At 47.1% G+C, this 27,362-nt stretch overlaps 1 long non-coding RNA gene across 3 annotated transcripts; it reads left to right on the top strand.

Annotated features, from left to right (window-relative positions):
• Positions 1-9,923: 9,923 nt before the first annotated feature.
• On the top strand, positions 9,924-20,415 carry LOC118665090. Of its 3 annotated transcripts, none has more exons than XR_004970531.1 (3): positions 9,924-10,261; positions 11,312-11,586; positions 19,835-20,415. It is a non-coding gene; the product is annotated as an uncharacterized LOC118665090 (long non-coding RNA). The 3 variants fall into 3 exon arrangements; XR_004970530.1 differs by lacking the exon at positions 19,835-20,415 and adding an exon at positions 13,574-14,730; XR_004970532.1 differs by lacking the exon at positions 19,835-20,415 and adding an exon at positions 13,574-14,730 and having other exon boundaries at positions 10,694-11,586.
• The last annotated feature ends 6,947 nt before the right edge of the window (positions 20,416-27,362 follow it).

The following is a 27,362-nucleotide window of genomic DNA, read 5'->3' as shown; positions in this document are numbered from 1 at the left end:
TTAGTCATTAGGGAAATGCAAATCAATATTATACAGCAATAAAAAGGAATCAATTACTGATACATGCTACAACATGGATGAACTTGAAAACATTAAGGGAAAGATGCTTCATACCATATAATTCTATTTATATGAAATGGATAGAATAGGCAAATTCATAGAAACCAAAAGTAGATTAGTGTCTACCAGGAGGTGGGGACAGGAGGGAAGTAGAGAGTGACTGGTTTCTTTGTGGGGTGGTGAAAATGTTGTGAAATTAGATAGCAGTTACAGTTACACAACTCTGTGAAAATGCTAGAAAAACAACACACTGAATTGTATACTTAAAGGGGTGAATTTTATAGCATGTGAATTGTCTCATAAAGTTGTTATTTTAAAAATATAAAACCTTGATTTAGCTCAAAATACCAGAATAGATACAATTGTCTACTAGAATTTAATATATAATCAAGGTGACATTTCCAATTACAGGAAAGATGGATTATTCAGGAAACAATAGTGGACAAACATTCATTGATGGGCTAACAATGGCGGGGGGTGAGGGGGAGCAGCATTTGGAACCTTGCCTTGCTCCTTTCATCTAAATATATCCAGACTTAAATGTATCAAGACTTAAATGTAAAAAGCAAAACCATAAAATATGATAATTAAATGGACATTTTTTTTTAAATCTCAAGGTGGGAAAGACACAAACACAAAGGCCCCCAAAGGGGGGAAGGAGGGTACGAATTTGAGTTATAAATATTTCAAATTTCTACATGAAAAAAATCAAAAGACAATAAACTGCACCAAATATTTGTAAAAACATAACACAAGTTTCTAATCTTCCTTGTTATAGAAAGAGGTTGTGTATATCACTACGAAAAAACAAGCCAACAGAAAAATAAACATGAACAGACCATTTCCAGAAATAAAAATGTAAGTATGAAAAGATGTCAAACTTCACTCCGTACATTAAAACAACAATTAGATACCACTTTCCATCTATCAGATTCGCCAAGACGAAAATGTTTGCTAAAATACTGCATGTTCAAAGGTGTAAAAAAAAAACTGGAACAGTTGAAAACGTACTAGTACGTCCACACCTGGCTGGAGTGGTTCAGCGGGTGAGCATATGAACCAGGAGATCACAGTTTGATTCCTGGTCAGGGCATATGCCAGGGTTGCGGGCTCCATCTCCAACAGGGGGCGTGCAGGAGGCAGCTGATAATTCTCTCTCATCATTGATGTTTCTATCTCTCTCTCCCTTTCCCTTTCTCTCTGAAATCAAGAAAAAGTATATTTTATTTTAAAAAAGAAAGAAAACTTATGTCCACACAAAAACCCTCACACGGTTGTTTATAGCCACTTTATTCATAATTGCCAAATCTTGGAAGCAACCAATAGGTGAATGGATAAACAATATGAGGTACATTGTATGGATACACAATGGAATATTTAGCGATAAAAATAAATGAGCTATCAAGCCATGAAAAAACATGACCAATTATATTGCTAGGTGTGGAAAGCCAATCTGAAAAAGCAATATGCTATATGATTCCAACACTATGACATTCTGGAAAAGGCAAAACTATGGAAACGGTAAAAATATCAGTGTTTGCTAGGGGTTCAAGGTCGGGGGAGAGGGAGGAAATTGGCAGAGCACAGAGGATTTTTAGGGCAATGAAACTATTCTGTATGACACTATAATGGTGGATATGAGTCACTACACATTTGTGAAAATGCACAGAATGTACAACACCAAGAAGGAAACCTAATGTAAACGGTTGACTTTAGTTAATAATAATATTTCAACATTGATTCATCAATTGTAATAAATGTGCCACATTAATACAACATGTAAATAATAAGGAACTATGAGGGGTGGGGGAAGTCTGTGGAAACTGCTTTCTAATCAATTTCTGTAAACCTAAAACTGCTCTAAAAAAATTAAGGCGACTGACTTTTTTAAAACTTGCACTAATACATTGGTAATAGGTATGTAAATTGGCATAATCCTTTTGAAGCAAAATTTGATAATACCTTCCAAAAATCTTAAAACACGTGCCCTTTTACACAGACGGTCCACTTCCCAGACTTTATCTTACATATATACTCACAGGAAATAACATTTATACAAGGATATTTATGAATTCTGTTTGTAATAGCAAAAGTCAGAATAATAGCCCCCCAAAAGGACCACATCCTAATCCCCAGGCCTGTGGCTATGCATGGCGAGGGGGAATTAAAGTTGCAGATGGCATTAAGATTGCTAAACCTCTGACCTGAAAAGGGGGAGAGGATCCTGGATTACCCCAGTCCGCTCAATGTAATCACAAGGGTCCTTAAAAGTGAAAGACAGAAGCAGAAAAGGAGAGTCAGTCAGAACGATGTGGTTTGAGAAAAACTCACTCTACAGTTGCTGGCTCTGGAGATGAGGGAAGGGGACACAAGCCAAGAAATTCGGGGGGTGTCTAGAAGCTAGAAAGGCCCGGAAACAGGCCTCCAAAGGAAGGAATCCTGCCCCCACCTTGATTTTAGCTCATCCAGACACACTTCGGACTTCTGAACTGTGAAGTAATTTAAGTCACTACATTTGTAGTAATTTGTTACAGCAGCCATCGACAACTAATACCAACCTAAACATCTATTCATAGAGAACTAGCTAAATAGATGCAATGTAATTATATACAACCTTTAAAAGAATGGGGCACCTCTATATACTAATAGAGAATTTGTTTCAAGTCACCTTGTTTAGTGGAAAAAAAAAATGCAAAACGTAGTTGGAGTGTATATAGCAAGTCATCTGTGTAAAAAGAAAGCACAGTTGAAAATCCACGTAGATCCTTCGACATGCACAGAACATGTCCGAGAGCTACACCAGAACCTGGGATATTCACTGCGAAGGGAAACGGGTGAGGCTAGGTTCCAATGACAGAGGCTTGTTTTCCACGGCATCCTCTTCCACGCACAAGTATTACTTTAAGGACACAGAGAAAGAAAATTGCTTTAAAAAGTAAATGGGTGAGCTCTGCTGGGCCCTAGAGCGGTTAGTGTTTTCATCTTGTCAGTGAGCAGTGATTGAACCCCTTCCACGGGGGGCACCCTGTCACAGGCCTCCTCTTGTTTAATCTAACAACCCTGACAGGCTGGTGTTACCAACCCACCCACAGCTGTAGCTCTGAGGCTCAGAGAGGCCTAGTGGCCAAGTGGCACAGCTGGTGTGTTTTTCGATTGGACTTTAAAGCCTGGTCTTCTGGCTCCAGGGTTCTCTCCTCCGTCCTGTCACTGCTGGTCCCCACAGCCGCTGGAGGGTCAGCTTGACTGCTGGACGCTGCTACGTGGAGCTGTCACCCTGTGATCTTAGTCCTCTGAGTCGAGGAGGTCGGCCTCCAGAGGGGCCACTGATTCCTCTTTCCGGTTCAGCCCACCTCCTTCTGTTATATCTCCGCCACCACCCGCCCTCCCACCCGCCCCCACCCCCACCCCCACCCCGCCAAAGTGCCTCTGGGGGCTTCTGGGAGAGGCGGCGTCCATCAGTCCCTCGCTGTGGCTCGGTTCTCTCTGGCGGGCTCACCCTGCAGTGGGCACAGTGCCGCCACTCTCTGTCCTCGGCGGGAGATGAAACCCTAGAGGTGAGGGGCCTCTGGAGAGTATCACATCTCGATGAAACGGGCTGCCCTGAGATTTCTCATTCTTGCAAACCCGAAGCCAGAGATGAAGGGGGTCTCCCTGTCTGATGGCAACTTACAATCCGGGTGGACCAATCCACCTTCCTGGCCTCACTTTATAATAAATTGGGGATCAGATTCCTGCGTTATATGGACAGATGTTGCTGGGCCACTTACCTATTGGGAGAGCTGTTTAAATAAGGCCAAACTGCCTTTCATGTCGAGAATCTCAAAGCATTTAAAAATGAGTAACTAATGAAGTTCAACCTCCAGAAAAAGCAAGAATTATTATCTTCATTTTATAAATAGATCAAAGGTCACACAATCAATGGCAGATGTAGGGAACAGATGTAAGAATTCCGCTTTTGTCCCTGGCTGCAGCCACTAGCTCCCACCCGGTATCACTGACAGAACTCCTTTCTGCTCTCTGACTTCTGGCCAAAGACACAGAGCTGGCCTTTATATGTTTCCACTTAAAGGTTTGAATTCTATGTATGGTTCGTGTGCCTTTGATTTGTCTGGAATTTATAAAAGAGAAGGAGAAGAATGAGATTTGATGCTTTGGAGAGATCGTGTTGGGACTGAGCCTTATGTAGTGGGTCAAATGCCAATAAAGGTAAAAAAAAAATAACCTGCTCACCAGATCTTTAGAAATTTCACTTTTATTCTCTGTCTGAAAGAACTTCGTCTGTTAAAATTAAACAGCGAGTATCTTTAGTCACCAAAATGATTGTTGTGGGAATAACAAAAGCCACCACTTATTGAGCGCCAACTGTGTGCTAAGTACTGCTCTACTTACTTACATACATTATATTGTGTGATTCTACTAAATAGCCAAGGAGGCTTCCATTATTCATTCACTTTATAGATAATATAACTGGGCTTAGAGATACAAGATGGGTTGAGAAGAGAAGAAAGAGAAAGCCCAAAGGAAATTAATTAAGCAAAAATGACTGGATATATACTCTGAGCCAGAGGTGTTGTGTTGTGATAGATATAAAGACGGAGATACAAAAATGAATAAGATAGCTCCAGATTCCTGGTCTCAAGGAGCTTATCGCCTTGTGGGTCATTGAGGGTGAGTTCTGAGCATTTAAAAAGACAAATGATGCCCTAGCTCAGTGGTTGGCAAACTGTGGCCCCTTGAGTGTGGCTCTTCAACAAAATACCACGTGCAGGCCTGCACATACAGTGTGACTGAAATTTCGTGGCCACACTCAAGGAGCCAAAGAGCCGCATGTGGCTCATGAGCAGCAGTTTGCCGACCACTGCCCTCACTGGTTTGGCTTAGTGGGTAGAGTATTGGCCTGAGGACTGAAGGGTCCTGGGGTTGATTCTGGTCAAGGGCTTGTGCCTAGGTTATAAGCTCCATCCCTGGCTCTGGTCAGGGTGCATGTGGGAGGCAACCAATCAATGAGTCTTTCTCACATCGGTGTTTCTCTGTGTCTCTCTTCCTCCCTCCCACTCTCTCTAAAAATCAATGGAAAAATATCCTCGGGCCTGGCTGGCGGGTTCCGTGGTTGAGTGTAGACCTATGAACGAGGAGGTCACAGTTTGATTCTGGTCAAGGGCACATGCCTGGGTTTCTGGCTCCATCCCCAGTAGGGGGCATGCAGGATGCAGCCTATCAATGATTCTCTCTCATCATTGATGTTTCTATCTCTCTCTCCCTCTCCCTTCCTCTCTGAAATCAATAAAATAAAAATGTATTTTAAAAAATATATCCTCAGCTGAGGATTAACAAAATAAATAAAATAAATAAATAAGAAGCTGCCTGGCCATAGCCTCTCCCAGTGCCCTAGGCGGTCCCCGATCTGTCTCTTGCTTCAACAGTGTTTGGACAGAACAGACCCAGGGACACCCCTTCTTCCAGCTCCGGCCACTCTCCTGCGTCTGATCCAGTCACCACCTTCAGAACCACCTCTGGGACCAGCCAACACACTGGTTTTGTGGGGTTTTTGTGTGTTCTTTCCTACCTTAACTCCTTATTGTCAAACCACCATGAGCTCCCAAATTCCTCAGGATTATTCCACCCAGGTGGAGGCTGCAGTCAGCCACCTAGCCAACCTGCATCTGCGGGCCTCCCACACCTACCTCTCTTGGGGCTTCTTTTTCAATCAGGATGATGTGGCTCTCGAAGGCATGGGTCACTTCGGAGAAGAAGCACGAGGGCGCTAAACATCTCTTAAAGCTGCAAAAACAGCGCGGTGGCCGCATTCTCTTCCAGGACGTGCTGAGGCCTCCCCAAGATGAGTGGGCAAAACCCAGGACGCCAGGGAAGCCGCCCTGGCCTTGGCGAGGAACCTGAACCAGGCCCTTTTGGAGCTGCAGGCCCTGGGTTCTACCCGCACTGACCCTCACCTCTGTGACCTCCAGGAGAACCACTTCCTGGGTGAGGAGGCGAAACTCATCAAAAAGATGGGTGACACCTGACTAACATCCGCAGGCTGCCGGCCCCCAGGCTAGGCTGGGCGAGTATCTCTTCGAAAGGCTCACCCTCAAGCACAACTAGGAGCCTGTGGAGCCCAGAGGCCTTTGGGGGGCCCCTCTGCATCCCCTGGTGTCTGGCTTTTACCTGAGCCTCTTCCTGAAACTACTAGCCATTCTTTTAACCACCCTGAAGCCCTCTCCCATGCATTGAACCAAAAGAAACAATAAAGCTTTTTTCAGCAAAAAAAAAATAAGTAAGTAAATATAAATAAATAAACAAACAGACAAACAGACAGACAATGATGTCAATACAGTTCAGTCCAGACGTGTTCACTGAGTCCTGGTGTGTGTTAGACACTGTATGCGTTGCCAGGGATGGTCCCTCTTCTCATGGAGTTTGTAGTCTAGTGGGAAAGTCAGACATTAATCAAATCATCGCCCAGATTTAAAGCTGCAGTGGAGTCAAAGACACCAGATGGGCTACAGCCAGACAAAGGAGTAGTATCCAGAATATATAAAGAACTCCTACACTTAATAAGAGGTGATCCAATAGAAGCACTGTCAGATGAATCAATGGGCAATTTTAAAAAGACAGAAGGCAAATGGCCAATAAACAAATGAAAGTATACTCAGTCTCTTTTTTAAAATATATTTTTATTGATTTCAGAAAGGAAGGAAGAAAGAGAGAGAGATAAAAACATCAATGATAAGAGAGAATCATTGATCGGCTGCCTCCTGCACGGCCCACACTGGGGATTGAGCCTGCAACCTGGGCATATGTCCTGACTGGGAATTGAACCCTGACCTCCTGGTTCACAGATCAGATGCTCAACCACTAAGCCACACCAGCCGGGCCTCAGTCTCTCTTGTAAACAGGGAATTGCAAACTAAAACATTGAAATAACCATGTCACACCCATAAGCTTGGCAAAAAAATTAAAGTCTGACATTACCAGGTGTTGCTGAGGATGCCAACCACGGGAACTCATATATTGCTCTCGAAAAGTAAACTGGTCCTACCACTTTGAAAAACTGCTCAGTCAAGCTGAGTGAAGCTGCTAACTTGCATGACCTGAACCCAGCAATTCCACACCCAAGTATCTCCCCAGATGGCTCATTTTCATACAAGGGGAAGGGATAAAAAAAAATATATATTAATTGGCCCTAACCGGTTTGGCTCAGTGGATAGAGCATTGGCCTGTGGACTCAAGGGTCCCAGGTTTGATTCCAGTCAAGGGCATGTACATTGGTTGCAGGCACATACCCAGTAGGGAGTATGCAGGAGGCAGCTGATCAATGTTTCTCTCTCATTAATGTTTCTAACTCTCTAACCCTCTCCCTTCCTCTCTGTAAAAAATCAATAAAATATATTTTTTTAAAAATATATTAATTGTAGCACTGTTCCCAAGAACAAACTAATTTGAAAATAAGCTGAATGTCCTCCAGAAGGAGACAGGTAAGTAAAGTTTGGTGAACATGATCTAGAACAGTGGTTCTCAACCTTCCTAATGACGCGGACCCTTTAATACAGTTCCTCATGTTGTGGTGACCCCCAACCATAAAATTATTTTCGTTGCTACTTCATAACTGTAATTTTGCTACTGTTATGAATCATAATGTAAATATCTGATATGCAGGATGTATTTAGGCGACCCCTGTGAAAGGGTCGTTTGACCCCCAAAGGGTCGCGACCCACAGGTTGAGAACTACATGTATCCGTAAGAGTACATTTCAAAATCATAATGCTGAATGAAGAAAGCAAGCTGCACAATGATATAATCAGTATAATGCCATTTCTTCAGTTTACAAACATGCCAAACAATTCTATAAAATGTTGATAGGCAGAAATACATGTAGTAAAAATTCAGAAACGTGCATGGGAATGATAAACCCCAAATGCAGGAGAGTGGGTACCTTAGGTTCAGAGGGCTCCACCTGGTTTTGTAAAGTTTTATGTCCTTAAGAAAAGATTTGGCCCAGCCAGTGTGGCTCAGTGGTTGAGCATCGGCCTATGAACCAGGAGGTCACGGTTTGATTCCCTGTCAGGGCACATGAAGGGGTTGTGGGCTCGATCCTCAGTAGAGGGTGTACAGGAGGTAGCCAATCAATGATTCTCTCTCATCATTGATGTCTCCATCTCCTTCTTTCTCTCCCTTCCTCTCTGAAATCAAAAATGTGTGTGTGTGTGCATGTGCGTGTGTGTGCGTGTGTGTGTGTGTGTTTAAGAAAATATTTGAAGAAAAATTAGCAAATGTTAAGCTTTGACAAAGGGCGGAGGAGGTGGTAGAGGAGGGGCATAGAAGAAAAATATGTTGATATTATTCTCTAGTTTTTTATAGGCTTTGATCTATCAAAGGAGGATTTGACTGAATCGGGGTTGGGGTGGGAGAGGGTTCAGAGGTGTCTCTGAGGACATGGTGCTTACTTAGGATAAGAGCAAACATTGAGTAGGTAAGGAAGGGCTAAAGGTGTACCAGGCAGAAAGAACAGGCTGTGTAAAAACCCTGAGGTGGGAGGGTGAATGAACAGAGACGAGGAACTGAGACCCTCAGTGTGATCAGAGCAGAGGGAGGAAGGGGCTGGGGGTGGGGATGGGGCGAGGTGGTGCACAGAGGTGCAGGGCCTCACAGGCCATCTTGAAGGGTCAGGTCTTTACTCCCAGTATGATGAAAGCAGCGGGGATGCTAAGTGTTGGGGCCCAGAGACACTTCCACTCAGCCAGATAGCGGAATAAGGACGGCATTCTCAAAGAGATGACTCACCTCTTGAGCTTTGGAGAATGAGTAAGAAGCAGCCAATTAGGGGAGGAGGGGGAGTGAGATGCAAAATCCCTGGGTAGGGCCCAACTGCAATAAATACATTGACAGCCTTCAAATTCTTGGTCCCGACTCCAGAGGTGTTAGATGGGAAAATGGCAGACCAGCGTGTCCAAGACAGAGAGGGCTTGGCACCAGCGCAGCCTTAGGCTAAGAGAGGCATAGTCAGACATGGATTGTAGGTGGCTCGCTCCAGCCGTGCGGCGAGTGGATGTGAAGGAGGTAGGAGTGCAGACAAGGAGATCTTTGAGCAGAATGTTAATAGCCTCAACCAGGCTGGAATTAGGATGAAGCATGGAGCGCGCCTGGGGACGTATTTCGGAGGGAAGGCGAGGAGGCATCTAGGACGATGGGGTGGGTGGTAGCGCCATCTCTGAGATGGACGATAATAGGGGCAAGACGCGGCAAGTTAGAGGTTCGTGTAGGGCAAGCCAAGTGGAACTGTCCGGCCAGCAATGGGATGGGCGCGCCAGGGGTTGCGGAGGGAAAGCTGGGCGTGGGAGGCGCCTCATGTGGGTGACTATTAACCACTCACAGCAAACGAGCGGGTCCCGGAGGGGAGGGGAGAGGAAGACGCTGAGCAGGTCGCTGGAGGATCATCAGTGATGGGATCGGGGCAAGGCTGGCGGCGAGAGAACTGGAGGGGAAGGAGCCCGCAGAGGCTGAGGGGCGGCCGGGAGGTGAGCCCCGCGCCCCGCTGCAGCGGCACCGGGGAAGGTGTGGCATCTCGGGCTGCCCTGCCCGGCTGCAGGCGGAGCCCGAGCGCGCCCGGCTCAGGCCGGCGCTGCGGAGCCAGCCCAGACAGCGGCCTCCCGGCGCTCCTCCGGCTGCCCTGGCTGCAGCCGCCGTGGACAGCAGGGCCACCCCGGCCATCCCCGCCACCCCGGCCATCCCCGCCACCCCAGACTCCCCGCCACTCGGGGCCGCGCCTCCCGACCTCCCGCGGACCCGGCGACGTCACTGCGGCTCTGACGCGCGCTAATGGAGGCACGCGCGGCGCGGGGCGGGGCGGGGCGGCGCGGCGCGGGGCGGGCGTCCTCCCGGGAGGTCCCGGTCCTTGCAGCCGCGACCACGTCCTTGGCCCTCCTCCAAGGGAACCTCGATTTTCCAAACCCGGGAAGGCCGGCTGTCCTTCGGCAACTGAGAAGGACGCGAGCGCGTGGCAAAAGGTGTTAACGATGCCCGGAAAGAAATAGCCGGACCCAAGAAAGAGACAATCATAGCCGCCAGCCAGAGTCCTCCGCTCGCGTGCTCAGCGGACTTAAGAACAATAATAACGACAGCAACCACAATAGCCACCTTTTATTGAGCGCTTACTCGGTGCCAGGCACTGTGTAACGCGCTTTACAGGCAACAACCCTCGAAGGTAAGTACCGCTCTTCTATTTTGCAGGAAACGGGGCACAGAGAGGTTAAGTAACTCGCCGCAAGCACACAGCTAGCGGATGTCAGTGCCAGAATTCCAACCCATTCCTCCGAAGGTCAGTCCGCTGCGCCGGGATCATTCTCTTCATCTTAACGATGAGGAAGCGAAGGCACACGGACATTTCAGTCCCTTGCCCAAGGTCACCTAGCTGCTGGAAGTGGATGAGGCAGAAAGCGAACCCGGGGCTCCTCTCTGTCGGCAGAACCCGTCTTGGCTATAGACGGCGACACTTTCAAACCGCCTCCGACGGCCCAGGAGGCTTTTGCCTCCGAACCCCAAGAGGCGCAGCCTCTTCGGAGTTTGGGTGGGTTCCCGCGGCCTCCGATCCCCGGGTGAATCCATTATTTCTGAGCACAGCATCACCTCTGCTCAGCCCGCAGGCGTCAGAAAGGGGAGCGTCTCCCGAAATCCTGTCGGAGACCCGGCAGCGCGGTCCTCGAAAAGGATGGAGCGGAGGCGGAGGCGGAGGCAGCCGGAGGGATCCCGGGTCCCACCTGCAGGGCGGTGGGGCCGGAGCGCAGTTGACGATTAGCCCATCGCGGCCGGCAGAGGGCGCCGCCGCACGCGCCTCGGGTCCCAAGGCACCAGGCCCTTGGGCTGGCAGGCTCGACCTGCAGACCAGTAAACTCGAAACCCCCAGAGTGGGTGGGATTTTTTGGTTTGTTTATTTATTTTGGTGGCTGGCACCCCTCTGGCCCCTCACCTCAGCTCTGGGCCTGCTTTCCCGACCACTCTTCCCCATCTCCTGAGCTCCGGCCACCCCACCAGTCCACCCCACCGTTGGCCTTCGAGGTTTCCCTAGTCCCTACACTGCTGGTTTAGTCACCTCTTGCTGAGAGGCAAAGAATACTGATCCATCCTATTGAAAGGCTCAGGTGTTTGAAAGTTTGAGCTGTCTCTCTCCTTCTCATGGGCCCTTTGGTGATATAAAATGGGGATAAATCAACCACTTGGAGTAGATAACTTAATTTTCTTTCCTTCTTGAAAATAGGAGGAGGAGGTGGTTAAGGAAGGAGCCAACAGATGAAAGGATCTATTTTCGACATAGCTGCAATGTGATAAGTGCTCGTTTTGTGCTGTCCTTTCTGTGCCTTGAGACCTTAATCCTCACTGCAGGCATGAGAGGTGTGCATCATTATTCGCACTTGACAGATGAGGTCACACGACTGGTAAATGGCAATGCTGGGAACCCATTAGGGGGATCTGACGTTCAAACCATGTCCCCATCACCCAGAATGTACAAGCTGATACAACTGGACAGAAGAGGTAAGGCATAAACCGTGCAAAAACAAACCCAAATCTGCTCTGAATGCTTTCAAAACACCACATGCGAATTAGGGGCTTCAATTGTTTTCTGAGCCCCCACTGAGGACTCAGTTGTCTAAAAAGAAAAATAAAACCTAAAGGAGCAATGAGAGAACAGGCAGGAGGCTGTAGCTTTCTCTTGGAAGAGCATTCGGAGAGGCCCACTCACTTTCTGTGTCTGGGCTCTGAGAAAATAAAGGTGGCTCTAGGAAAATCTGAAAAGTATGAGAGGGGAAAAATCCCTTCTGCGGTTTTTACTTTCACCAAGCCTCATTCTGCTATTCGTGTCTTATTTTAAAACTAATGTGGCTCTCTCCACCCTTTAAATTGGCACGTAAATAGTAAAAACAGAAGGAAGGCCAGCTACAAACTTCAAATGCGGTGGGTTTCTCAGGAAGGAGGTACATGACTTGAAGTGGAAATGCGGATCAAATGAGGTGCCTTAAACATTTCAAAGACAGACTTTCCACAAGGAATTTAGATCATAAGCTCTTAGAACAGGAGCTTTGTCTGGGTTTGGGCTCAGTATGGTGTCTAGAATCTTTGAGTGCCCAATAAATGTGGAAAACAAATCACACTTTTCATCTATGTCTGCATCATCTAACCATCTGGGCCACCACTTGCTTATGGTTTTAGAGTGAGGCTTCTGGGGGATTTTCCTGTCCTCTGGATCTCAGATACACACCCTCCCCCAGACCCCTCACTTCTCCAGAAGTTTGCTCTGGGAATCCAGTCAAGGTGAGGCAATTGTTGATGATGTCATCAGGCTTGGTCACACAGAGTGACTGCATACTCTGGAATCACCAACTGGAGACCTTTCCAAACAAGGAAACCAAGCAGAAGGGGCCTCAGGCGACTTATCCCTTAACAGTTCTCGATCTCTTGCCCAATGTCTTTGAACTAGAAGGATTCCTCTCTTATCCCCTACAAGAGAGCTCTGGACATCCCAGGCTGCCTCTTATAAAATCCTTGGACTTCTTTGATCTTTTCTCTCTGCTCCTTCCCTCATTTTTTCAATGCATTTATTCTACAAACATGCATCAAGAGCCCACTAAGGGTACAGCAGAGAATCTAACATGGGCTTTGAGCTCACGTTTCCCCATTCCTACCTGGCTCCTGACCCCATAGCTCCAACTTTCTTGCCTGCAGAGGCCCCACAATATTAAAAGACTTGCTTCACCAGGTGAGAAGTATTTCACATACATACCTGACATTTTATCAGCCCCTGGCAGCCCCCTGACCCTATAGAGCACCTTGCTGACACCCATTTGGCACAAGTTCTCTGGGCTCTGATATACCCTTAGAAGCAGGAACTGGAGATACTACAGCACTTGTCCACAATCCTTTTCATCCTTCCTAGTCACTCCTTCAGCTCACAAGATCACTGTTGATGACAGAAACAGTTTGGGCCATATTTATGAAACATCTATTACAATAAAAAAAAAAATCTCCTAGTGCCATAATACCCCACTGATCAAAGGAAATTGTTGGCTTAAATAAACAGTGACTACCTGACAAAGGGACGTGTCAGATAATGCTTATGAATTTTTCAGGCCATTTTTTTTAATGGAATCTTGGGAATGAGTGATTCATAATAATGAGGGGAAGGAAAAACAGTAGGCCTGTTTTAGCTCTCAAGATTCTTCAACTGGAATAGATTTTTTACCATAAACACCCTAGAAAAGACAGAAGGCTTAAGGTAAATTGCAAGTGTTTGTCTTTTGGGAAAATATTAATACTAAAGAACCTTGGTCTTGACCCATTCCAAATAAATAAATAAATAAATAAATAAATAAATAAAAGAATTGGACCATAGAATTCAGACTATGTCCCTGGAAATCCCTTTAGAAAGTAGATTCCAAATCAGTACTCTTATTCTTTTTGAATATCCCACCCCCTAAGACTGCCCCATCCTTCCAGATCCAGCATTATTTTCTCTCCTCTTCAGGAAGGCAGTGGCTCCGAGACCAGAAGGATGGAGAGTGAGGAGGACTTTCCCTTACCTGGGTTGCAGAACCATTTGAATTTAGAGAACTCATTGTATGTGTGGTGTCTGCATAGGTTTCTGGTAGTGCATTCTCTGGCTGATGTCCAAAGTCTTCAAAGCATGGGGGCCTGAGATATGCCCAAAGGAACGCCTATCTGTGGAAGAAGCGGGTCCCCCCACCAAGAAGTTCTTGGTGGTCAGTGTCTGCGTGTCCGCTGCTGGGGTGAAGAGAATTGGAAACCACTGAACATTCCTGCTGGGATCTTTCCAAGCCCTTTTGGGAACCGGCAACAGCTCTTGTCTGGGGAAATTAGTTTTGCACTTTCACGGAGTGAGAAATTCCTCAGGGGCATTCTTGTACTTGGGAAGAGAAATCAAACCCAGCTCATTCCTTCAGGGCCCATGCTATTAATAAAGCCGACCGAGTTCAGTTCCGTGGGTCCAGCCTGGGGCTATGGGTGGGGCTGGAGCAAAGGAGTTCAGCGAATTTCACCTGTGGCTCAGGCCCTCGCCTGGCTGGCGACTGGCGCAAGCTTGAGATTTCAGGGGATTGTGTTACCAGCGTGTAAACGCCGTGGGTGACAGCCAACGTCCCCAAGAGACCACAGAGGATCTCAAACCCTTCCTATCTTCCTAGAAACCCTGGCGGCCCGGCTGGCTGCTTGCTGTCTGATGCAACAGTTTGCAACGCCGTTCTGGGAGCCCAGCCTGCTGCGGGGAGCTGGGCGTCCTGCCGACGCGCATGCGCGGGCTGCGGGCCTGCGGGGCGGCACCGGGCGGGGCGCGGGAGAGGCTTGGCCGGAGTGTGCCGGGGACTGGGCGGGCACGGAGACCTTTGGCAGCCCGCGCCCGCGATCTGAGCTTAATTAAACTTCTCCTGAGGCATTGGCTGACTGATTGACCCAGTGATCCAAAGAAAATCAGAGAGCCCCGAATCGCCCTGTGAACGCCACGGGAAAGGGAAGTTGGGGAGTTGGCTTTCGATTTCCAGAGCTGGGCCTTTCAATTCAGCCTCCCTCCCCTGAGCGCTCCCCAATCCACGATGCCATGGGGGCTCAAACATTCATCAGGGCCTTCGCCAACGCTTGCCTGAGCTCTCCTTTCACTTCACAAGAAAGGGAAGAGCAGTGGTTACGGGGGGGGGGGAAGAGACAAAGTTTTTGTTTTGTTTTGTTTTGTTGTTGTTGTTGTTGTTAATCCTCGCCCGAGGATATTTTTCCATTGCTCTTTTAGAGAGAGTGGAAGAGAAGGGGAAAGACAGAGAGAAACATCCTTATGAGAGAAACACATGGATTGGTTGCCTCCTGCATGAGCCCTGACCAGGGCCCTGGCCAGGAAGGAGCCTGCAGCCAAGGTTGCGCCCTTGACCTGAATCGAACCAAGGACCCTTTGGTCCGCAGGCCAAGGAAGAGGCAAAGTTTTGATAGGATCTTGATCTGTCATTTTCCCAGCCTGCGTTCTCCACCCATATGGTTTTTGGTGGTGGTGGTTGTTTTTGCAGAAGGGAACATGGCATTATAGATTATTTCCCAAAAATTTCAGCCTTTCAAGTATTGCCTTCATGATTTCCTTACACAGTCCATCTATATTATATTTTTAATTGACTTTTATTTTACGTTACTAACTTTCCTTATTCTTTAAATTAACTTTAAATTGATTCCCTTTTTCTACATAGCCTTGCCCTAAGCAATAACATTAGCGAAGCCACAGCTTTGATGTGCTAGTCACATATTTTAATACACTTGAAAATAAATTTATAACTATCCAAATAAAAAATGTACATGCTAGCTAAAAGTTTCTTGCTGCTACATTTGGAGAAAAACTCCAGAGGTAATAACAATAATAGCTAACATGTGTTGAGTGATGGCCAATGTCCCAGGCACTGTTTTAGCACTTTAACTATTCCACGTCCTTATGACACCTTAGAAGGTGGGTGTTCTTTATATTTTACAGAGGAGAAAAGTGAGGCACAGAGAGGTTAAATTACTTGCCTAAGATCACCAAGTCAGGATGAAAACTCTACTGAGACTAGAGCAGTGGTTCTCAACCTTCTGGCCCTTTAAATACAGTTCCTCATGTTGTGACCCAACCATAAAATTATTTTCGTTGCTACTGCATAACTGTAATGTTGCTACTGTTATGAATCATAATGTAAATATCTGATATGCAGGATGGTCTTAGGCGACCCCTGTGAAAGGGTCCTTCGACCGCCAAAGGGGTCGTGACCCACAGGTTGAGAACCACTGGATTAGAGCCTCTACTGCTGGCCTATCAAAGAGGCTAAGTTACTGGGGAAGATCACCCAGGTGGTTAGTCAGTCTGCATTTGAACCCAAGTCTGGCTGACTCCAGAACTGAGCTCTAACTCCTTCCTGCTATTTTCCCAAATCTCGCCTCATACAGCCTTTTTATCTGTCTGCCTCCTTGGAATCCAAAAGATGCTTCCAAGTATTTCTCTCCTCATCCCCTACATCTCCCCTTCTCTCTCCCTCTGGGTGGAACAAAGGTTCTCATTTCTAGTGTTTTATTCTCTTCTCCAAACTAAGTATCCCATAAATCTCCCATGCCTACTTTGAAGGTCCTATCTACTTCCCTCCATTGGCCAGAGAACTGCTTAGAAATTCCAACTATTAGCATCGCCAAACTACATTTCCCAGACTGCCATTCTCACCTGGAAAGAGAACAAAAATCCTATGTCAAACCATGTGGCTCCTATTTTGGGGTTGGAAAATCTGGTCACTAGCTTGGATAACGATTGGTATGCCCATAGACTAATTCTTCTGGCCCAAGACAGACATGTATTTCCCAGGCCTCAATGATTAGAGGACGGTGGGGGGTGGGGGGGGGGTGGGGGGGCGGGTGTGTGTGTGTGTGTGTGTGTGTGTGTTGGGGATTATTTCAGCAAACAAAACCTTCAATTAGAGGCATAAGTGAAGACTTGGCCTAAGACTTCTAAAAGATGGCTGACCCATGCCCAGTAGATATATTTTCTGTCTTCAACAACCCCTACCACCACCACCCCTTCCCTCTCTTCACTTCCTTTTCCTTCCCCTTCTTCCAGATTCTTCTCTTAATTGTACCATTGTGCCACTCCTTTGCTCCCCGACCCCCATGCCCACACCCACTCTTTAACTGTTTAGTATAAAATCCAGCCCACCAGACTGAGGTTTTCTTCCATCCAAATGTTATTTTCAGAAGGAGCCATTGAGGTTGGGGTGTAATTGCAGCGTTGGGCCTCTGCAAGCCAAGCTGAAAATAATCAGCGAGGCAGATGGGGTGGGAAGAGTGTGGTGGCCACTGCCCAAAGAGCGAGAGAAACCCAATGGAGTGAGTCAGAGAGAGGCAAGGGCCAGGCTGGGCCTGCTGGGCTTATGGCTGGGAGTTCAGTTAAGGGGAAACTGCCCAAGCTGTTGGGGCCTTTGACTGAGGTCCTATCCAAGGTGGTTCCTGCCTGCACATCACAAGTCCATATTTCCTGTGACAGCCACTAAGCTTCTCTTGCTCTTACTCAATTGGGCCATAGGCGAATTAGCCATCCAGACGGCTCACCCATCTCTAGAGCAGGGTTCGCTCTATTGGCACGTTGGGCTGGATAATTCTTTGTTGTAGGGGGCTGTCTTGTGCATTGTATGGTGTTTAGGAATATCCTTGGCCTCTACCCTCTAGATGCCAGTAGCGCGCGCGCGCGCACACACACACACACACACACACACACACACAGTCCTGACTATCAAAAATGTCAAATGTTCTTGGGAGGCAAAATCACCCCTGGTTGAGAACCTCTCGTCTAGAGTGGTCCAGGCTTCTAGAAGGGTTACATCACCTGTCCCAGTGGTGGCCTCACTGCCTCGCATAATATCTGAATGTGTCCTGATAAAAACTATTGGCTAACTACCATTTCCAATGACAACCGTTGAGTACTCCGGACCCAGCATGAGTGCCAACTGTGCCAGGCACTAGACAAGGTCCTTAGAATAAAGCAGCGAACAGGACGGACATGCCCCTGTCCTCACGGAAATGACAGGTGGAGTGGGGGCAAGACGGGCATTAAACAACCCTGAGTGAGAGGTGTGTAAAGAAGAGAAGTGGGGTACTGAAAGAAAGTCAAAGAAGGTTTCTCACCTAGGTTATGGGGTCAAGAAGGGTGCTTGGGGGAAATGAGAAATTAACCAGTGGGAGATTTGAGGGTGAAGCAGTGTCCCTGAATAGGGACAGAGTGCTCAGAAGCCCTGAGTTAAGAGAGAATGTCGGACATTCAAGGAACCCAAAGAAGTCTGTCATGGACCAGGCTTAGGAGGCTGGGAAGTCCTTTTCTCCTCTCTCCCCACAGCTTGCTTTCCCTCTACTCCTTCTCCAGGTTTCCAGCACAAGCATATAAACTTAGAATCATATTAAACCATATTTAAAACCCCACTTGTCCTTGCTCAAACCCCCACCCCTTAGTCACCCAGTTACCAAGTTTTGTCATTTTACCACCAAAATCTCCTTGTCTCCATTCCCACCACCACAGCCCTATTGCAGGCTCTCTTCATTACTCAGCCGAATTTGTGAAATAGCTTCCTAACGAGTCATCTTCCAGGCTCTTCCTCAAAGGAAGACAGAGATCTGACCATGTCTCCGCTGGCTTGCAAACCCTGCAGGCTTCAGAGATCTGTTGGAGAGGCTGCTGCCTCCGTGGCTTTTATTCACTAACAGCGCCCAGCTACCTCCCACTCTCTAGCCACACGGGACCACTAGCCACACCTGGTGGGCCTTCGCACCTCTGTGATTTTGCTGTTCTCTTTGTCTGGATTGCCCTTCCCCCACCAAAATCATTTGGGGAATTCCCACATATCCTTTAAGACCTAGACAAAATGAGCTCATGATTCTCTCCTATCTCTTCTTAGAAGGCTTCTCGTAATTCTTCCCTCTGTTTTTATTGGGATTTATATGTCGCTGCTGGTTTACCATTTGTCTTGTTCACCCTTAGTTATCTGTTTAAACCCATCCCTCCCCCACAGAGTGGGAGGGTCTCAGAGGCAGATAATGTAGTAGGCACTGCTGGCTGATTACCCAGCACCCATTGCCCCCTCCCCATTTCCAGAGAGCAGCCAAAGAAATGCAAGGCGCAGTGTACTATTTAGTGTAGAAGCTAAACTGTTAATACAAACACACCCAGAGTACAGAGTCTTAAGCAAGCACGTGTGCCCCAGTGAAAGCTGAGCCCTTGCCCAGCTTCCGGGTTGGGCCTCCACCTTCTCAAGAACTGGTTCAGGAACCTGAGCCTAAATTAATCAGTGTGCAGTCGAGACTTCCTGGTTCCTATTCTCCCCTTCTTTAATAACAGAAGTCCTGATTTTTCCAGCAGATGGCTATCTTGTAAGACTACACTTCCCAGTCTCCCTTGCAGCTTGATGTGCTGTTAGTCTAAATTCTCACCAGAGGATTATGAGCAGAAATAATTGTATCACTTCTAGGTTGTGCCCTCACAAGGAATGTGCGTGTGCTCCCCTGACCGACCTCCTACCCTTCCCCCCAACTTGGAGATGATAAAAACTGAAGCAGTCTCCCTAGACCAGTGGTTCTCAACCTTCCTAATGCCGCGACCCTTTAATACAGCTCCTCATGTTGTGGTGACCCCCAACATAAAATTATCTTCGTTGCTACTTCATAACTGTAATTTTGCTACTGGTATGAATCGTATGTAAATATCTGATATGCAGGATGTATTTTCATTGTTACAAATTGAACATAATTAAAGCATAGTGATTAATCACAAAAACAATATGTAATTATATATGTGTTTTCCGATGGTCTTAGGCAACCCCTGTGAAAGGGTCGTTCGACCCCCAAAGGGGTCTCGACCCACAGGTTGGTGACCCACAGGTTGAGAACCGCTGCCCTAGACAAAGAGAAGGAAGCCACGTCTGGAGGAAGATGGAGACCTCCTAGCAGTCTCTGAAGGTTTTTTTTCTGAACTCTTATATCATATGAAAGAGATATAAATTTCTATTTTGCTTATACTTCTGTATTTGGAGTCTCTTTGTTACAGCAACTTGCCCATACTCTATAAAATATGTAGCGCCTGGCTTCCCTGGGACTTAAACTTGTCCAGGACTGGGCCTGTGACCTAGTTAGGGCCAGCAAGATACAAGGCAAGGTTTGATGAGGGTTGCTGGGAGAGAGCTCTATTGTTTTTAAGAGAGAGCATCCTGAAACAATCTTCTCTTTTTCTCTTCCTCAGGACATCATGGGGCCTGGAACTATGGCAGTCCTCTTACTACCAGCCTAAGAATGGGGCTACATGTAAGTAGGGCAGAGCTGAGCGAATCTCAGGGAAATGGGGTCCGTTTCTGGACTAAACTCTGAAGCCCACTGTCTTCGTCTGCTTGGGCTGCCACAGACTGGGTTGCCTAAACAACAGAAATGTACTTTCTCACAGTCCTAAGGACCAGAGTCCAAGATCAAGGTGCCATCAGGGCTGGCTTTGGTGAGGCCTCTCTTCCTGGCTTGTAGACAGCCGCCTTCTCCCTGCGACATCACATGGCCTCTTCTCTGTGTGTGCAAGCTCTGGTGTCTCTTCCTCTGCTTTTGAAGACACTAGTCCAATTGAATTAAAAGGCTCCACCCCTATGACCTCATTTAACTTTAATTACCTCCTTATGGACGCTATCTCCAAATACAGCCATACTGAGAGTTGAGGCTTCAACTTATGAATTTGGGAGGGGGGCGTGCACAATTCAGTCCATAACACTCACCCTACCTCTGGGCTTGCATTTATGTGATCGAATAAATATACTTTTGTTGAAGCTAGCTTGAGTTGGTTTTCTGTCACATCTTACCCTACAGTGTTTCACTGCTCTGTATCCCTGCTGGGCCTGGTCCAGAAAGGGTCAATAAATATTTGTGGAATGAATGCCAGTTGCTATTTTCTTCCTTTGCCTGTAATAACTACCTCACAGATCAACTATAAGCATTTCTCTTTCTCTCTGCCCCAGCCAAAACACCTAAAGTAGTCATATGGGCCTCACTTCCAGAAAATTCTCCTTAGCACCGCCACCTCCCTCTCCGCCCCCACCCCCCCATACACACACACATTGGCTACTTACATGGAGAGCTGAGGATGCAGCTATAAAATCAGAGGGTTGGGTTAGATACACTCTAGCACACCGTCCAGCAGAAGTGTCCCTGAGTCCCTCCAGCTCTCATGTCCCGTGGCGCTGCCTGAGGCTCTCTCTGAAGGAATCATCCCGTGTCCTTCAGGCAGGAAACCCATCGAGCACTAACAATGTACTATCTATTGAGGGGTCCCTCTGGGCGCCTGCCCCAACTCCCTGCGGTTCCACAGGAGGCCTCTTCCAGCACTAACTGTCTGGGGTGTTGGGGTTTTTTTATGTTCTTTTTTATTTTTATATATTTTATTGGTGTTTTTACAGAGAGGAAGGGAGATGGATAGAGTTAGAAACATCGATGAGAGAGAAACATCGATCAGCTGCCTCCTGCATACCTCCTACTGGGGATGTGCCCCGGGACCGAGGTACATGCCCTTGATTGGAATCGAACCTGGGACCTTTCAGACCACAGGTTGACGCTCTATCCAAGCCAAACCAGTTAGGGCTGGGGTGTTGTTTAAAGTCCTTTCAAACTAAAGTCCCAAGATACTGAAATACATGCTAAATAGACCTCCTGCCCCAAGCACAGAGGAGAACGCTCCGGGGAAGGCCTGGACGGTCACAACATTGTCCTTCCAGATGAGACCAGAGGTGGGACCTGCTGAGAAACAGGCAGGCAGGTGCCTTGCAATGCTCAGACACTCAGCGGGTCCTGCAGCCAGGACACTCCGGTTCCTTGTGCCCGCTGCTCAACCATCCAGACTGCCATTAGTGCCCACAATGGGGGCATACAGTTCCTTCTTCCACTTGAGAACTTCGCTCATGGAGACGGGAAAGGGCTGCTGCATTCCTCAGCCAACTGCAATGTGGGAGAATGAGATCTCCAGGGAAATGACCAGTGAATGAACCCTGGTCAGCTAGGACCCTCACAGTCCAGAGGTCCTTCCATGCTTTTATTTTTATTTTTTTAAATATATTTTTATTGATTTCAGAGAGGAAGGGAAAAGGAAAGAGAGAGACGTAGAAACATCAATGATGAGAGAGAATCATTGACCAGCTGCCTCCTGCAGGTCCCCTATTGGGGATCGAGCCCGCAACCTGGGCGTGTGCCCTGACCGTTTCCTCTTCTGTGAAATGGAGGTCATCACTACCCATAGAAGCTCTTATGCATGTGAATGCTCCCGCCTCTCTCCTTTTCTCCTTCCTCCTCTGGGTCTCCTTAACCTCCGCTGACCACCGTACCACCTAGCTGCGGACCCTCGCTTCCCAGAATCCTCCCACTGCGGCCTGGCCTCTGAGCCTCGCAGGAGACAGTGGTTTCACTTGTGGCCTGCCGTGGGCCAGCTCCCCTGAGAGCAAAGGCCTCAGAACCAAGTGACTGGGGCCCCACCCTCTTTGTAAACACCAGTTGGGCACCAACTGGCCTCAGGAGGAAAGTGCTCTGCTGGGACCCTCCTCTTCCAGCCCTGCCCGCCGCTGGATGTTCCAGGGGAAGCGCCAGGCAAAGCTGGCACCCTGGTGCCCAGGCCGCCTCCGTCCTGGAAATAGTCACTTAGAGCCAAACCTTGGCTGAAGGTGGAAGGAAGTTAAAAGTCCCCGAGTGTTTCTCTCCTGCCCTCCCACAGCATCACCCTGGCCGTCCCAGACAGGGCATGTTCTCTCTAATTTAATTTTTTAATGATTGTGATAGGCACACATAAAGAGGACTTGACTGTTGTTCTTTGTTTCTTAAAAATAAAGACAGAAATTAAATGTAAAAAAATATATTAATCATTTTAATTCTAGGCAATGGGAATGTGTGTTTTAGTGTTCTTTTTCCATCTCTATGTAAAGACATTTTTAAATGAATAAGATGAATACAGATTTATTGGGGAAATTTTTGAAAGTACCAAAAAGTATAAAGAGAAAAATAAGAACCACCAAGAATCTCTCTTTTGGACCATTTATATATTGGGTTATCTCCTTCTGGTCCTTTTCTAGCAAATATTTATGTCATTGTATTCTCTTATTTTTTGATTGAAATATGGCTGACATATAACATTGTATTCGTTTTAGATTTGTTTTATTCTTTCTACAAAAAAAAAGGAATCATATTATTTAATAACCTTTTTTCTCCTTAGCAATGTATTTTGAACAGTTTCCCATGCTCTTTTTTTTTGGTATAGTAAAGGTGGAATGTTATTGAAGAACAAGTACAGACTCCCATGTGGGGAGGGGGAAAGAATCTCACAGCACAGGCTCCCACGTGGGGAGAGGGAAAGAGTCCCACCAAGTCCCTTTGTCCACAGGTTATAAAGGCTGCCGGTTTTTTTGTGCCTCGATATCCACTCTGATTGGCCCATGCTCTTGAATGTTAATATTTACTTTAGAAAACTTTTCTCAATCTTCTTTCCATGGAAGGATGAATAGATGTATATTTTTTTATTACTGGGATCCATATGGTTCTCATGAGGATCAAACCATTTATACCTTTCATTATTTGTCCTTATTTAAAAGGTACAACAGTTTGGTTGTAGAACGGTTAGAAAATACAGATAAGCAAACAAAAGACCATGTAAAATCCTTGTAGCCTCCCCTCGCCCCATGAAATAAGCTCCGCTTACATTTTAGTTTTAAATCTTCCTGTCCACTTTTCTGTGTACATGTGCAAATATATAAATACACATTTTTTAAAACAAAATTGGAATCCTATCATTCATACCTTTTTTTTAAAGTTTGATCAAAACTGTTCCTTTTTCCCCATTTGTATTTACTTTAGATGCTTGGCTTATGGAAGGTACTAATTTTTTTTTAATTTTTTTTTTGGAATTACAGTTGACCTACAGTATTATATTAGTTTCAGGTATGCAATATAGTGATTAGACATTTATATACATTATGAAGTGATCGCCCCAGTAAGTCCGGTACCCACTGGACATCATACTTGGTTGGTTATACTATTTTTAACTAGCTTTTTTTGTTTGTTTGCTCAAGAATATATCTTACATTATTAGGACTGTTTCAGCTACAAATGACAAAACTGAACGTAACAGTGGCTTAATGTTCATTTCTTCCTTTAGTAAATGCCGCCAGAGGTAAGCAGCCTGAACTGGTATGACAGCTCCCTGACCATCAAGGACCCGGGCTCCTTCCAACGTGGCTCTCCATCCTTACCCGTGCCATTCACTCACGACCGAAGGCGGCTGCTCCCGGAGGAAGAAACAAAGAAGAGAGTCACTTCTCTCAAAGGATACTTGCTGGATTTCAGGTGCATCACTTCTGCTTATACCCCACTAGCCAGAACTAGGTCCCACAGCCCTGGGAAATAGGACAGTACCTAAGTAGGGTCCTATTACTACAGCAAAGGGGAGAACAGATTTCGACTTCTCTGGCACATATGACAAACATCTTTCCATGTGTGTAGTTTTGTATCCTCTTTTTTTCCTCTCTTTTTAATCAACATTTGACATCATTAAATATTCTTTTTTAACATATTTTATTGATTTCAGAAAGGAAGGGAGGGGGAGAGAGAGATAGAAATATCAATGATAAGAGAGAATCATTAATTGGCTGCCTCCTGCATGCCCCTTGCTGGGGATCAAGCCCCCTGACCGGAATTGAACCCAGGACCCTTCAGTCCACAGGCTGCCGCTCTATCCACTGAGCAAACCAGCCAGGGTTCATTAAATAGTCTTTAAAATTCTTAATTTTAACGGCTGCTCAATATTCCATAATAACACATGTAGCACTGCGCATCCACCCAGTGCCTTATTACCTGATATTTGGATGTTTTGCTCTGATAAATACACCTCTTCTATGAGTAAAACTTGTCAGAGGACGAGATCCCAAGCTTTCTTCTATACCCTGTGGGTGCCCACATAACACATTTTGCTGGAGAGTCAGGGTATTATCCGCTTTAGGAGCTGGTTTATCAGACTGAGTTGGTTTCTACTAACAAATGGAGCTTTTGGGCAACAGGGGTAGCCCGCTACTTCCATTGTCAGGGAAGTCACAGAAGTGGGCAGAGCCTGGTGCCCAGGTTAGAGGGGTGAGGTGGGAGGGAAGATGTGGACAGGGGGGAGGTAGGAAGTAAATAGGAAGAGACCATGGAGCCCAATCCATTCTTCATTCAGGTTTAACAATGCTTTCTGGGGGCCTACTCAGGACCATGCCTGTGCCAGGCCCTGGGCATGTCTCAGAAAAGACATGGTCCCTGCTCTCCAGGAGCTCAGTCAACACTAAACTCTCAAATGTTAGAGTTCAACCTGGAGAGTGGCCTGAAATGCACAATCCTAGGGACCACACCCAAAAGTCAAATGCAATAGATGGTGGGCCTAGATTCTGCAGTTCTTTCCACTCCACAGGTGACCTGATGAAGGTGATCAGGAACCATTGGGGGAGGGGGAGTTAGTCAAGGCTCTGGGAGGAAGTCTCCAACCAGGCAAACCTGGAGTCTCCATGTGCTCGGTAGGTAGCTTGAACCTCAACTAAGCCTTAGGCCACAACAAAATAATGAGGACACCTGTCAGTCACACCTGCGCCCAAATCTCAGTTCCAGGCTTTGGTAGCTGAGTGACCTCAGGCAACTGAGTTAACCTCTCCAAGCCTCCGCTTTCCCATAAAATGGGAATAATTGCAGCGCTTCCCATGTGAAAATAAACAATTAGTGCTAAGCAGAGTGTCTGGCACTCAATCAATGCTAGATATTATTATGAAATTACTTAAAATTAGTTTATTAATTGAAATCACCTCCAGGTAAGTAATTACAGCACAGGACTGGAGACAGGGTACGTAAAGGCTTTCATACACTGCCCAGCTCACGGTGGTAGGCAATCATTAAGTGGTTTTGATTATTGTTAACATCCTCGCATCCATTTTAATTCCACACTTTATCATCTCTGCAGCTGTATGCATCACGCCGTTTTATCCTCCCGAGAGAAACAGCGGATTGCGGCACTCCAAAATGCGGCCTTCAATCTACCCCTGGTGCCTGCCCCAGCGTGAAAGAGATTTCCTCAGCTCCCCTGGAGGGATGTGCAAGCGGTGGGCAGGTAAAACGTGAGTAGGACCCTCGTGTTCCTACTTTCAAGTCCCTGCTTTCTCAGGAGCCCAGGCCTGGCCCTGGGCCATTCACCCCACCCTGAGAGGATCAGGGAGCTGCGGAGGCTGAGGCCGGAAGCTGCTATGAGGTGAGAAGAGACAGGGTCGCTGTTGATAATTACATTTTCAAATGCTCTAGGCTGGCCACGTTGCCATGGTGATGTGGCTCTGAGCACGTGGCAGCCTCTCTTGAGTTGTGAGTCAGTTGCGGCTTTATTTATTAAAAAAGAAAACCAACGCCCTGACCTGTAAAGGACAAAGTGAGGCTCCAGGTGGAGGCCACGGTGTCCTCTGCTGGGGGTGAATCAGCAGCACAACCCGTGAGTCTCCTGACGTCAGGAGGCCCAATCCACAGAGGTGAGGGGGGAGCCAGCATCTCAGACCGTGGCCCAGGAGAGGAAGCACAGACAGAATCCACACAGCCGGTTGAAAACCTCTTAATAAGAAGCAGATCTCATTTTCTCAGCGCTAGCCCAAGGGTCTGACTCCAAAAGACTGCTCCACTCTGGTATGGGGGTGCACAGGGCCCAAGGAGAGGGCATCCCCTGGCCCTGAGGTGACCAGCGGTAGCTGACCCACACACCAGTGTGCACACAGCAGCAATGCCCTCTGTAAGGGGCAGGGTCCTGGAAAGACAGGGGAAACTGCAAAAATGCTCTCCCAGGGCCAGAACTCCTGCAGGAAAAGAGGTAAAGGCCACGATGGCTCCAGCAGAGACCTCTGAAGGAGACTGGCCTCATCAGCACCCCGTGGGAAGGCCCACAGGATCAGTAACCGTGACATACTGGAATCTTCTTCCTGAGCTGACACACTGTCCCAGAATCTGAGACCTATCGCTGGAGGAGCCCTTGTGCCTGCTCATTTGTTTGGGTTCACTGTTGATGCCACTAATGTCCTGGTGGGCCCATCTTCTAACCAGCTCTGGGCTCCAAACCCTGGTCCCACCCACTGCCTTCACCAGTGAGCAGGGTGCTGAAGTCAGGGTGAGTGGATTTAAGTCCTCCTTCTGCTACTTGCCAGCCTGTGACTGAGCCTCCATTCCCCCATCTGTAATACGGGGGTGATCGTCATAATAGCAGGGGAGCTATGAGGATGAAATGCAATGTTTGCAAATGTTTAATATAGAGCTTGGCTGGCACACAGTACGCGCTGGGTAACTGTAAGCCATTGTTAAGTTTGTTCAGGACCTTATCGTATCCCGCCTGGATAACAGCAGCAGCCTCATAACTCCACCTGCTGATTCTTGTCTTGCCTGCCTCCAATCTATTGTCCACACCACAGCAAAGTGGTTTATCAAAAATGCAATCCTGATCATGCTATTTTCCTCCATAAACTCTGCCAGTGGCTCCCATTTGCTCTCAGGATGGCTCTTAGAATTCCTTGGAGGGGCCTCCAAGGCCCTGCACCAACCAGCTGTAGGCTATCCTTTCCAGCTCTATACCTCCCCACACCCTCCCCACCTTGATAACTCTCAGCCATACCCACTGTCAGCAGTGTTCCCAAGGTGCCAGGCTATGCCATACCTCCAGGATATTTGCCATGCTGTTTCCTTTGCCCCAAAAGCCATTTCTTCTTTTTGTC

Source organism: Myotis myotis, unplaced genomic scaffold (genome assembly GCF_014108235.1).
Source record: "Myotis myotis isolate mMyoMyo1 unplaced genomic scaffold, mMyoMyo1.p scaffold_m19_p_10, whole genome shotgun sequence".
NCBI classification, from domain to species: domain Eukaryota; kingdom Metazoa; phylum Chordata; class Mammalia; order Chiroptera; family Vespertilionidae; genus Myotis; species Myotis myotis.
The sequence above is the reverse complement of the archived record's forward strand: the minus strand, read 5'-3'. Positions and strand labels throughout refer to the sequence as shown.